The 9961-nt window shown below is 33.4% G+C and overlaps 1 long non-coding RNA gene across 1 annotated transcript; it reads right to left on the minus strand.

Moving 5' to 3' along the window:
* Positions 1-6977: 6977 nt before the first annotated feature.
* On the minus strand, positions 6978-9961 carry LOC139495355 (uncharacterized). The gene is made up of 2 exons (XR_011657319.1): positions 9482-9961; positions 6978-7971 (listed from the first exon to the last, which is right to left on the minus strand). It is a non-coding gene; the product is annotated as an uncharacterized lncRNA (long non-coding RNA).

The raw sequence follows: 9961 nt of genomic DNA on the forward strand, positions 1-9961 counted from the left end.
CAACAACGTCCTGTTTTGATAAATTCGTTAAAATGCTGGGACCATGATACTAATAGTATAATATTTCCCTTTTAAATAGTAATTGTTATGAATGATAATATTTTATATGTATGCTGTCTTAGTTTTTAAATAGTTATTTGGTTAATATGGTGTCTCGTAAGTCATTTTTGGACAGGATATTTTTGTTTTATAGTGTATGTATATTCTGCACGAATAATTTTTATCGCTATCATTATAAAAAACTAGACTATGTGAACCGTATGAGATCGCACACAAGACAGCTGATTGGATAAATGGGATGAATTGTTACGCCTACATAAAACTGATATCCAATCGAATGCCAGCTGACACCTGTCAGTAAAAACAAATTGTAAGCGTGGATGGTTAGAGATTTATTTGTGTATTCGATATTTGAAAAATAAGTTAGATAGTCACTATTCGTTTTCCCTTTTTTCAGCCGGATTTCAATAACTGTTTTTACACTTTCTTAATTAACAGTAAGGTATTTAAATAGAAGCGCACCACATGTAACAGAGATTTACAAGCATTTAATATAGCGACTTGCGTTTTCCGGAACGTCCTATTTTCAATTATTCACAGACTTTTGCAATAATATTAAACCTTTATTTTTTACCTTAAAAAACTGCTCAAACTTTTATTCTCAGACTAGACAGCATGAAAGACATAAACACTTTTATAAGTCAGTGTACACACGGTGTTTTCCAAACTTGGTAATTCCTTCGCCCAGGGATATGAATTTGACATTAAAAGCGGTCGTGTCATTTCCGTATATTGTAGATGGAACGATTGATATACATACACCAGACATACATGTTCCCTTACAGGTAAATTTTACTTTTTGGAGGACTCCTAAGTGGGGATGCGTTGCATGTGTGCTAATCTAAAAAAAAAATCCAATCTTTTATTTTTCTAAACTGCGTTACATGCAAATGCGAAATAATTAGTGTTGTTTGTTCAGTCCAATTTATTTATAAATATTAATTTATTTTTTTGAATAAAAAAAACTACGCATGTAAACTTCAATGAATACAATAGTATTTTTAAAATACTAGTAGCCTAAATGTAAAACAATTGCAGCAAGATTTGAGGTTGAAGCGGCTCGATCAAAACGTGAATAGATGAGAAATTGTCATCATTCTTCTAATTAATTACAAAGTATTTTGTGAGAACAAATACTTATATTTTAGTGATGGTGATTCATTGTTGTTTGCCTCAGTCACCTCCAGTGGCAACTATTTCATTCGTGTTCATAACGAGAACACAAGTTTTAAATATAATAGAAAGCACTTCAAATAGTCGTTCGACAATAAGATTAAAAGTAAACTTGAAATACCACTGAATAATGAGAGAAGATTTAATAAGGATAGAAATTTAGCCTTGCAACAGCTAGCTACAGTGGGACCACTAACATCATTGAGGACGAGTTTTCAATTTGCAGAGAGCGATGGTCCTCTCAATCTACTCTGATGTCGGCCATCTCTATTCATACGTGTAGATACCAACATCACATAACGGTATCTAATTTAGATAAGATCATGACTTTAAAATCGCATTAGTAACGGTGATAATTCTGTTAAACTGTATTGTTTATTATGCTCGAGTTTTTGGTATGACTATGCGACCTCTCTCCTGGTTGGTCTCGTGAGAATAAGTTCACCTCGACAGCGAGAGGACTTTAGTCCGAATCCCAAACGGGTCTAACAAAGAGTTTTTTTCTTTCTTTCGAACTGTTAGCTTGTGAACTTACACGTTAAAAATCCATCTCAGTGTGTCGGTCTAGTACAAAGCAGGCTTAATTTTCATATTATATTTCCATATTATAATTTTGTCCTAAATCTACTGATTTATATCACACCTGCTATAATTTTCAACGATCGAAATAAAAACTAGAGGCTCTAAAGAGCCTGTGTCGCTCACCTTGGTCTATGTGCATATTAAACAAAGAACACAAATGGATTCATGACAAAATTGTATTTTGGTGATGGTGATGTGTTTGAAGTTCTTACTTTACTGAACATTCTTGCTTCTTACAATTATATCTATAATGAACTTTGCCCATTAGTAACAGAGAAAAATATTTGGTAAAAATTTACATAAATTTACCAAATTAATGAAAATTGTTAAAAATTGACTATAAAGGGCAATAACTCCTTAAGGGGTCAATTGACCATTTAGGTCATGTGGACTTATTTGTAGATCTTACTTTGATGAACATTATCGCTGTTTACAGTTTATCGCTATCTATAATAGTATTCAAGATAATAACCAAAAACAGCAAAATTTCTTTAAAAATTACCAATTGGAGGGCAGCAACCCAATAACCGGTTGTCCTATTCATTTGAATATTTCAGGGCAGATATATATTGACTTGATTAACAATTTAACTCCTTGTCAGATTTCCTCTAAATGATTTGGGTTTCAGAGTTATAAGCAAAAAACTACATTTTACCCGTTCTATTTTTAGCCGTGTTGGCCATCTTGGTTGGATGGCCAGGTCATCGGACACATTTTTCAAACAAGGTACCTCAAAGATGACTGTGGCCAGGTTTGAATTAATTTGGCCCAGTAGTTTCAGAGGAGAAGATTTTTGTAAAAGATTTACGAAAAATGGTTAAAAATTGACTATAAAGGGCAATAACTCCTAAAGGGGTCAACTGACCATTTCGGTCATGTTGTCTTATTTGTAAATCTTACTTTGATGAACATTATTGCTGTTTACAGTTTATCTCTATCTATAATAATATTCAAGATAATAACCAAAAACAGCAAAATTTCCTCAAAATTACCAATTCAGGGGCAGCAACCCAACAACAGGTTGACCGATTCATCTGAAAATTTCAGGGCAGATAGATCTTGACCTGACAAACATTTTTACTCCTTGTCAGATTTCCTCTAAATGTTTTGGTTTTTGAGTTATAAGCCAAAAACTGCATTTTACCCCTATGTTCTATTTTTAGCCGTGGCGGCCATCTTGGTTGGTTGACCAGGTCACGCCACACATTTTTTAAACTAGATACCCCAAAGATGATTGTGGCCAACTTTGGATTAATTTGGCCCATGAGTTTCAGAGGAGAAGATTTTTGTAAAAGATTACTTAGATTTATGAAAAATGGTTAAAAATTGACTATAAAGGGCAATAACTCCTTAAGGGGTCAACTGACCATTTCGGTCATGTTGACTTATTTGTAAATCTAACTTTGCTAAACATTATTGCTGTTTACAGATTATCTCTATCTATAATAATATTCAAGATAATAACCAAAAACGGCAAAAATTTCCTCAAAATTACCAATTCAGGGGCAGCAACCCAACAACAGGTTGACCGATTCATCTGAAAATTTCAGGGCAGATAGATCTTGACCTGATAAACATTTTTACCTCACATCAGATTTCCTCTCATCGCTTTGGTTTTTGAGTTATAAGCCAAAAACTGCATTTTACCCCTATGTTCTATTTTTAGCCGTGGCGGCCATCTTGGTTGGTTGACCGGGTCACGCCACACATTTTTTAAACTAGATACCCCAAAGATAATTGTGGCCAAGTTTGGATTAATTTGGCCCAGTAGTTTCAGAGGAGAAGATTTTTGTAAAAGATTACTTATATTTATGAAAAATGGTTAAAAATTGACTATAAAGGGCAATAACTCCTAAAGGGGTCACCTGACCATTTCGGTCATGTTGACTTATTTGTAAATCTAACTTTCCCGAACATTATTGCTGTTTACAGTTTATCTCTATCTATAATAATATTCAAGATAATAACCAAAAACAGCAAAATTTCCTCAAAATGACCAATTCAGGGGCAGCAACCCAACAACGGGTTGACCGATTCATCTGAAAATTTCAGGACAGATAGATCTTGACCTGATAAACATATTTACCCCATGTCAGATTTCCTCTAAATGCTTTGGTTTTTGAGTTATAAGCCAAAAACTGCATTTTACCCCTATGTTCTATTTTTAGCCGTGGCGGCCATCTTGGTTGGTTGACCGGGTCACGCCACACATTTTTTAAACTAGATACCCCAATGATGATTGTGGCCAAGTTTGGTTCAATTTGGCCCAGTAGTTTCAGAGGAGAAGATTTTTGTAAAAGTTAACGACGACGGACGACGGACGACAGACGACGTACGACAGACGACGGACGACGACGGACGCCGGACGCAAAGTGATGGGAAAAGCTCACTTGGCCCTTCGGGCCAGGTGAGCTAAAAAATGGTACGTGAAATATTTCTACGGAACACTTGCATTTTTGTCTAAAAAAAATCACTGCTCCCGCATTATTTAGTCTTGTTGCGGTTTAGGCTTTTTATTCTGTATAGGTTTCTTTCTATAACAAAAATCTGTGTGTTGACTCTTAATGTTTTGATTGATATGTGTCGTTGGGTTGATGTCGTATTAATGTATACCTTTAAAATTGTTTTCAAAACCAAATGATTGATTGGGTATAGAAATATTCACATCTCCCGTTCGACAGTATATCTTTGCTAAAATTGGGTGCGGACATTTGGTTGTTCGGTTGTATAAATAAGCAGCCGCATTTGGTCGAAAAAAAATAGTCTATGCATGGTGTAGCGAGAGTTTCGCGCTATCTATACGTTAAAAAAAAATGAATAAATCGTTGAAGGGATATACGAACTTTGATTGAAATTTCTAAAAAACGAAAAAGGTCACCTGAATCTCCAAGTAAGCCAGTCGCATGGTTGAATTTAACACTTTAGAAGAAACGAAACGGCCAAAATAAGTTTAGTCTTATTATAAATTGTTGCCAACTTTTTCGTCCATTTTTGCTTTTATGACAACTTTACCAGATATATATATATAAAGATTTGACAGTAATTGTTTCACCAAAACGAGCTCAACTACATGTCGTTGTTTTACGCTTCAACATAAATGCATATGTATGTATACAATGGAGACTGTTTTCTGTTCTACTGCCCTGGTCCTAGATTGGCTGTATACAATCTAACCCCTGACATGGACTACTTTATTAAATGTTTACAAACAAATAAATGCAAAGAGAAAGATTCGGAAAGAAATTCTAAAATTTACGCTAAAAAATAAAATAACCAAAAATGGAAACAGTTTTAGACAATTATCATTTGAGAACTATATATAATTAGCATGCATCACTAAAAGAAACTGATAAATTGATTGCTCCCTTAATGTCCAGTGGCAAATATATCACACATATTCATGACGAGATGCGAAATGGATCGACCTGAAGCAATTGATTGATACATCACCAAGACAGTGAGTTCGCTGAGGTAAAACGTATGCCGTACTAGAATGCTGTATGGATTTTGCTCATTGTTAAAGGCCGTACAGTGACCTTTGAACGACTTTGACCCCCCCCCCCCCCCCCCCCCTTGCAGAGCTATAGAAAAACAGTACATTAAGGGGTGTTACACAGACTCTTTTTCGATGATACACAGACTCTTCTTAATTGTTACACGGACACTTTTTATGAATAGAATCACTCGTGCATGATCAGTGAGTTCATGGGCACTTTAATTTTCAATCAGATTTGAACTTTTTGGTTCACCGACTTATTTCCTGTCTTTTTATTGGATAAAATATTTACGTTAGCATCAATATCTATTTTCCGAAACATTTCCAGTAAAATACTATTCATATCAGTACACCAAGGGATTAGACATTTAACTTCAAGGGAGGGGGGGAGGGTATGGTATAATAAATCAAATTGTCATCACTGTTGGGTTTCTCGTCTGAATATTTTACATTAACTGTGTCAGATGCCTCATTACAGGCTGAACCTTTTATAGGGTGCTCATTATAAAGTTTTAGTTTTTGGTCATTGTTGAAGGGTGTGCAGTGACCTATTATATAGTGACTAACAAGTAAATCACTTGGTCTACAAGGTTTAAATGGTTGATAGTCGTCTCACCATATCTCCTTAGGCCAAAATAAAAATTGTTTGTTTCCCCTCCCCACACCCAGGTAAAAAATAAGCCCCCTGGGATGGGAAACAGACATTCTTTTAAATGTGGCCTTATTCATGATCTTTTTATTGAAATTCTGTAATAAGAAGATTTTACTAGTCTATAAGTATCACATAAACTTTACATTATCAATAATCCATTAAAATGAAGTCCAGTCAAAATAACCATGCCAGACAGATATATGACAGATAATTTCATGAATTTCATGAATTTTTGAATTTCACAGTTCTTCCATACCCCAAATTTATGGTTAAACGTTTATAGTAACCATAGAAACAGAGAAAAAGACTAAACATAAAAACCATGAAAATGGTGTCATTGTCAGATGAAATAAGCCATTCAAAAATGTCAAACATGTACAACTTACATTTATTCCATAATTATGCCAAAAGTAGTGATCCTATACATGTACAATGTAGCTTATAGCTTATGAGAAACATTGATGACCTTCGGCTATTGTCTGCTCTGAAGTTGGGTTGTTGTCTTTTTTGGCACATTCCCCATTTCTAGTGTCAATTTTATTAGGAAGTATAAACTGAGAAACAAACCTAACCATGTTAACATTGTATCAAACTGAAATAACCTTAATCACTTAAATTATCCATGAAGGTCAAGGTCAGGTCAACCCAACCTGATAGACAAGTAGATCTTTCAAGATACTCATATACAATAAAATGTATCCAATTACATATATAAAATATACAGTATAAAAGAGCATTTCATTGATTAGTAACAGTATATTTTACATGCAGTCATTGAACCATGAAAATGGGGTCAGGTGCAATGTACATATAATGGCAAACTGAAACATCATAACATATTAATTAGCTACTAGCATCTGAATACAAGACAAGAAACATCCAGCTCTTTTAGCTTTTAAAATGTAAAGCTCTATAAAATAGCTTACATCATCACCCCAAGACTGTAATACAAATTTCTTGTATACAACCAACTTTCATGACTTTTGTGTAAGGCGAGACAAAATAAAATGATACTTTGAAGTACATGTATTGTTTAATATGTTTGACTACTATTATAAAATGCCAGTTTCAGAATGAACAGTAATTTAGAAGATTATTAAAATACATGTAGATACATTCAGACTATTATAACTATACAGCAAGCTGTCATTCGACTCTAACCAACAACCATGCCAGGGCTGTAAAGCTTGTCTAGGTTGGTAAAAACTTCCATCATCATGCATATATATGACACTAACCAATAGTGATGGACCGTGACAGACCCTCTGACATGGAAAGTAAAGGAGATTTAACACTCCCTGGTGGTACATGTAGCCAACAATAGCAATGGCAGCATAGAAACTCTTATTATATCCAAATTCTTATTTCAAATGAATAATTATCCAAGGTGAATCAGATGATGTATGATCATGATGCTGCACTTTTAGTATTGACAATGATTGATATTCACTGAAACTAGAAATTTCCATTATTCCAATTTTCTATTCTTAATGATATAACTATCCAAGATAATCATGGAATTAAGATATGATGCACTACTAATATTCCTAGAAAACTTTAAATTCTCTTTATTTCAAATTGTTAATATTACTTATTTCAAATATATATATATATATATATATATATATATATATATATCAAAGGTATGCTCTGTCACCAAGTAATGTAGTACATTGTATTTCCTACATTTTTTCTATGAATTGTAAGTTTGCTATTTGTTCAATTCACAATTCTCTTTTTGTCCAATCAGATCATCCCATCAACTGTACATCATGACATAATGCTGTTAGCTCTATCAACGTTATTTCCAAACCAATAAGTAACACAAAATTATGAATGAATCCACCATTTCACAATTTATAGCTACAGGTACAAATGAGGTACCATATGAGAGTAACTTAGTGACACTATATATTTCCTATATACATGATATATACATTGATATACATGATATATGCCGCTTCATAATCTGGCTGGGAATCATGCTCAAACCAATGTGATATCTTATCTACAAAAAAAATATACATTAAGAATAAAGTATTTATTATATATTAACTTGTATTTATCTACAAGAAAAACTAGCAATCATAATTTGCTTGACAACAAAGTTTAATGATGTAAAGAAATGAATTTATGACTTATACAATTTAATTGATAAGTCCCTTATGAGAAGAATAAAACCCTTTTTTGAGGTTCTATTTCTAAAACAAAATGTTCTCTCTTTCTACATCAATGTTTTCTTAGGTGTATACTTCAGTGAAGGGTTACTGTCTAATAGAGGCTATAGCACTATACTTGTTGTGATCAATTTATAATACTTTTTTATTTTAAAATAGAATTTGTTGAATATTACTACCAACGTGACATGGTGACAAAGCAAATAGTATTTATAAGATTCTTCTTCTTCTTCTTTATAATCCATCAACATACTGATGATAACGTGTCGGGCACTTATTTAACTATGCCGCGCATGCTTGGGATCTAATTTGTATTTAGTCATGACAGTCATGACAGTGAATATTAAATATACAAAAGATAAAAATAAAAATTTCAACATAATTTCTTTTTCTTGTTATAACATATATTTAAGTTCTACAAAATTTAGAGCATAACAAATCATTTATAACAAAATAATGAATCCTACCCGGTAAAATCTTAAATTTCTTATCACAAAAGATGAAAAGTGTTAAAAATTGTTGTTAAGGACGCAATGCCGTCTCATCATTTGGAATCAGGCATGTCAGGGCACAATATCAATATACTCTTTTTTTTGCCCCGGGCAATTTTGAGGTTATTGCATATATACAAACCCAAGCCTTGAACATGTTGAAGGTATTCATAACACGTCATATGTGACAAATTATAATTATTGTACATCACCCACCAGTGGCTATATAAATAGGTATATCATCGTCGTAACTAGTCCAAGATTACTCTGACGTCCAAACGGCTGTTTTGCCAGACAAGCTTGTCTCGGACTACATCGTAACATGTGAAGATTGGTTGGTTATTGGTTAATAAAAAAAAGTGACAAATATTTCATGCAAATTTAGGACGTGACAGTCATCAATACATTAACATACAATATGTAGGATTACTCGATCAGGGGTTTAGGTCTTGTAACTGTTGTATAGGCCATCCCGCACAACCATACCATTGTGAATACCCCACATGTCAATGCATGTTAGGCAATAAACAGGGGTGGATCCAGCCATTTTTAAAAGGGGGTTTAAACCATACTAGTTTATATGTAATTTTTTAAATCATGCATTGATCTTCCAAAAAACATGAAAAAGGGGGGGGGGTCCAATCACAGGAACACTTTTTTAACAAGCCCAAATTCTTACTTTGCCTTTGAACAAGCTACTATCCAAGAGTGTGGAGTATTGGAACGTCGATTCATACCTGTATGCACAAATTTAACAAATGTGAGCATTTTTCCTTCAAACTCTTGGGTGATGATCCATGATCAATGATTATTCTGATAGACATGTATTAAAATGTTCATTTCTACTCACCAATTGCAATTTCCAGCTCAGCTTATATTGTACTATAGTTTCCTTCTACCATGTCAACGATTTTGTGTAAAATAAGTTAGCTATTAGAAGCGCTGACACTGCCGACACACATGCGACATGAATGCAACAAAAAGGGTACGGTAACGTTAAATCGTTTACGGGCGAAGAATTATTTTCCGTTTTTAATTAAACTTGTCAGATTTGATTAATTATCGTCGAAAAATGTCCCTAATGGATAGTCATTCAAATTAAACCAGCTTTATTATGCTGTATGCATGTAATATATATGTAACCTGGTCTTTAAATGTACTTTAAGTACAGTGTCTGACGTATTTATAAACATTTTCTTGATTATTTATCCTATTTCAAATATAAATTTGAATGAATTTATAAGCCTTTTTCTGCTATAATATTCAAACTTTATTTTTTAACGAAGGCTTCTGGTATGTAGTTTTTTTTACAAAAGGCTCTCGAATTATA

Source organism: Mytilus edulis, chromosome 11 (genome assembly GCF_963676685.1).
Source record: "Mytilus edulis chromosome 11, xbMytEdul2.2, whole genome shotgun sequence".
In the NCBI taxonomy this organism is placed as follows: Eukaryota; Metazoa; Mollusca; class Bivalvia; order Mytilida; family Mytilidae; genus Mytilus; species Mytilus edulis.